This window comes from Pteropus alecto, unplaced genomic scaffold, assembly GCF_000325575.1.
Source record: "Pteropus alecto unplaced genomic scaffold, ASM32557v1 scaffold185, whole genome shotgun sequence".
Taxonomy (NCBI): Eukaryota; Metazoa; Chordata; class Mammalia; order Chiroptera; family Pteropodidae; genus Pteropus; species Pteropus alecto.
Window position 1 is genome coordinate 2,068,384 of NW_006438088.1, and position 4,925 is coordinate 2,073,308.

A 4,925-nucleotide genomic window follows, 5' to 3' on the forward strand; every position below is an offset into this window, starting at 1 on the left:
ACAACTCTATTAGCTAGAACACAGTGTTCTAACTTACAGACTGCATTCATTTCCAAAGTTACTTAGCCCACCTTTCTCCCTCACCTGCTTTAGTAAGGTTATTTCATACACTTGTACTATGGTTAGATTTATTTCATACATTTGTGATACTGTTAGTTTTATCACATTTTGCATTCTATCCTGGGTTACCCTGACCTCCAAAATATATATTTAAAAAAAATTGCATGTAGTAAGGTTCACTCTATGCTAGGAAGTTCTATGGGTTTTGACACGCATAACATCATATATCTACAATTAAAATAATAGAATAGTTTTACCATATGAGAAAAACACTTCGTGTATTCAACCCTCACCTAACAACACTCCCAACCCCCTGACCAAACCCCTGCCAACCACTGATCTTTTTACTTTTGACTTTTCCAGAATGTTATATAATTATTTTTCTTTATAAAGATAATTATTAATCTACATTTATTAGATATTCGCCAGGTGATCATTCCTATGCTATGTACTCTTTGGGTACCATCTTTTTTTGGTTCTTAGACTATATGATGGAAGTACAATTATCATCCTTGATTTACAGGTGGGGAAGCATAGAATGGCTAAATACTACTTCTAAAGTCATATACAGCTAATAAGAGGATTTGTCAGTTTAAAACAAGGGCTATTTGGCTCTGAAACCAGTGTCCAACCAATATGTTATGTTGATAAATTCATACTCAGAATTGAGAAAATTAGAAATTGAATGCCCACTTCAAAATGCCCCCTTTTTTGATAGTTTCATGCGCAAAACAGTGGGGCTCATTTACAACTTCAAACATGCATTACTTTAATAGAAAAAAAAAAAACATGTTCATGTTGAAAAGGAAGGAAAGAAAGAAGAAAGGGAGGAAGGAAAGCATATTATGTTCAGAAACAGAATTAGTGAATCCGTTAGATTGGGCTAAAAGCCATTCCCCCTACCCTCGCCCCAGGCTGCACAGGAATGACCATTCTGCTGGCTCAGAACAACCAAGTACCACCACTCTGGATATGGTGAGTCCAGGCACATATTTGTTTATGACATTTTCCCTAAATGAGACTGTGGTGTTCAACATTAGTACATTTCATTCATATTCTCAATTTACTCAAAGAACATAGTACATGTTTAAATTTTTAGTTCTGTATATCCTTTGGTAATGTGGTTATTAATATAGACCTCAACTATGATTCATACCATCTTTTGATGTTCATAAAAGCTCAGATAAGGATCTCCTATCATGCTTCCCATCAGACTCTCTAAAATTGACCATTAGATGAATTATTGATTGTTATTAAAACTTTTACTTGATATTTGAGAGTGTTTTAATGTAAATTTAACCAATGAACTGATAGGTAAATAATCCATATCTGGTTGTGTCTCAGTAGCTCGGAATAGAAATAATTAAAAGATCACTAATAAATCAGATATCATGTTTCTGGAAGAAAGAAAAGCATTCTCTCCAGAAGAAATATTAACTTTCTTTTAGCATATGATGCCAACATATTAGAAAACACAAGATGTAAACCCATGTGAAATTACTTGCAAATCTTCCCTGTGAGGCTATAAAATCACAAGTGAAAGTTCAATTTAGCTATTTTCACTGTGAACTGGCTCTATTAACATGATACCCTATGAAATAAAGTGTTGGGCATTTCCTTATTCATTATCAAGAATTTTTTTTTACATTCTAAGGTTATTTGAAAATTCTTATATTAGTTTCTAGGGCTGCTGTAACAAATTACCATAAACCAGATGGCTTAAACAATAGGAATTTATCATCTCAGTTCTGGAGAATAGATGTTCAAGATCAAGATGTCACTAGGATTGGTTCTTTCTGATGGCTGTCACAAAAAAAACACAACTGTTCCAAGTCTCTCTTCTACGTTCTGGTAATTTGTTGGCAATCTTTGACATTTCTTATTTCATAGATGCATCACTCCAATTTCTGCCTTTATCTTCAAGATCAAGATGTCACTAGGATTGGTTCTTTCTGATGGCTGTCACAAAAAAAACACAACTGTTCCAAGTCTCTCTTCTACGTTCTGGTAATTTGTTGGCAATCTTTGACATTTCTTATTTCATAGATGCATCACTCCAATTTCTGCCTTTATCTTCACATAGAATTCTTCCCTGTATCTCTTCATGTAGTCTTTGCTCTATATATGTCTGTCTCTGTGTCAAAATTTCCCCTCAGTGTAAGGACACCAGTTATGTTGGATTAAGGACCATTGTAATGACCTTATTTGAAATGAGAACTTCAATACATCTATTTTGGTATAATACAATCCAACTTATAACAGTACTGCTGAGGTTTATTTTGCTTATACAAAGCCAAAAGCCTCTGGCATACTATAAATATATTCCTTTCTCTGGTCCTTTCCATTCATTCTTCTCTCAAACAGAAGACCTCCTAGATGACTTTAGCCTGCTGGATGAATCTAGGGAGAGAATGAAGTTGGGATTTATTTTAGGAAAGAAGCTGAGATTACTAAGGCTAACTAAAAACTCAAAAAGCCCAACAAATTTCTGAGTATTTTATACTGAATCTGTCCCTTGACTCACGTGAGAAGATGTAACCACTGAAAATGTTAGCTATAACATATTAAGCGATCACACTCTGCCTTATTAAAATACTAGCCAACCAAATTCAACAATATATTAAAAGGTTTATATTCCATGATCTGTTGGATTTATTCTGGATATGCAAGGATGGTTCAACACACAAATCAATCAATGTGACATACCACATTAACGAAATGAAGAATAAAAATCATATGATCATCTCATTAGATGTAGAAAAAGCATTTGACAAAATTCAACATTCATTTATGGTAAAAACTCTCAACGAAGTGAGTATAGAGGGAATGCATCTCAACATAATAAAGGCCATATATGACAAGCCCACAGCTAAGATCATACTTAATAATGAAAAACTGAAAGCTTTTCTTCTAAGATTAGGAACAAGACAAAGTTTCCCACTCTCACATTTCTGTTTATCATAGTGTTAGAAGTCCTAGCCAGAGCAATTAAGCAAGAAAAAGAAAGTAGTGACAGCTTTAGTTGTTTTCTAAACTGAAAACAAAGTAAAGCTGTCACTATTTACAGCTGACGTCATATTATATGCAGAAAATCCTAAAGACTGCCCCCCCCAAAACTGTTAGAACTAATCATCAAATTTAGTAAATTTGCAAGATACAAAATTGATATATAAAAATCAGCAGTAACATGGATGGACCTTGAGATAATCATGCTAAGTGAAATAAGCCAGACAGATAAAGTTGAAAACCACATGATATCACTTATATGTGGGATATAAACCTAAAAGCAACAAACAAACAGGACAAACAAACAGAGACTCATGAACATGGACAATAGGCTAGTGGTTATCAGAGGGTAAGGGGAGAGGGGGGAGGGGGAGGTAGATGGGGTAAAAGGGGTCAAATGTGTGGTGACAGAAAGAAATCTAACTATGAGTGGTGAACACACAATGTAATATATATATATGCCTTACTGTTGAATTGTACACCTGAAACTTACTGGATTTCATTAACCAATGTCATCATAATAAAAAAAAAATCAGTTACATTTCTCTACCTTAATAATGAACTAACAGAAAGAGAAATTAAGAAAACACTCCCATTTACAATTACACCAAAAAGAATAAAATACCTAGGAATAAATTTAACCAAGGATATAAAAGATCTATACACAGAAAACTATAAGGCATTAATGAAAGAAATTGAAAAAGACACAAATAAATGGGAAGATATTTCATGCTCATGGTTTAGAGGAATTAATATTGTTAAAATCCATACTATTCAAAGCAATCTACAGATTCAATGAAATCCTTATCAAAATTCAATGGCACTCTTCATAGAAATAGAATAAACAATCCTAAAATTTGTATGGATTTTAGGATTGTATGAAGATCCTGAATGGCCTTGAGAAAGAATAACAAAGCTGAAGATATCACACTCCCTGATTTCAAGTATATTACAAAACTATAGTAATCAAAACAGTACAATATTGGCATAAAAACAGACATATGGAACAATGGAATAGAGAGCCCTAAAATAAACTCATACCTACATGGCCAATTAATTCATAACAATAGAACCAAGACTATACAATGGGGGAAGAACGGTTATGACAATAAACGGCATTGAGAAAACTGAACAGCCACATGTAAAAGAATAAAACTGGACTCCAATCTTATATGATACACAAAAATCAACTCAAAATGGATTAAGTACTTTAATGTAAGATCTAAAACCATAAAACTCCTAGAGGAAAACATAAGCAGTAAACTCTTTGACATTGTTCTTGGTGATATTTTTTTTTGAATTTGATGCCAAAAGCAAAGGCAACAGTAGAAAAAGTAAACAAATGGGTCTACATCAAACTAAAAAGCTTCTGCACAGCAAAAGGAACCATCGACAAAATGAAAAGGCAATTTATTTCATGGGGGAAAATATTTGCAAATCATATATTCAAAGGGGTTAATATCCAAAATATATTTAAAAAATAAACTCATGTAAGTCTCTTACAAAAAAGATCCAATTAAAAAATAGCAGAGAATCTGAATAGACATTTTTTCAAAGAAGATAGTCCAATGGCCACCAGGTTCATGGAAAGATGCTCAATGTCACTAACCATCAGTGAAATGTGAATCAAACTTACAATGAGATGTCACTTCATACCAGTTAGAATGACTATTATCAAAGAGACAAGAAATAAGCGTTGACGAGGACATGGAGAAAAGGAAAGCCTTGTGCACTGATAGTGGACATACAAATTGGTACAGTCACTATAGAACCAGTATGGAGTTTCCTCAAAAAAATAAAACTAGAACAACCATAGGATACAGGAATACCACTTTTAGGTATTTATCTGAAGAAAATGA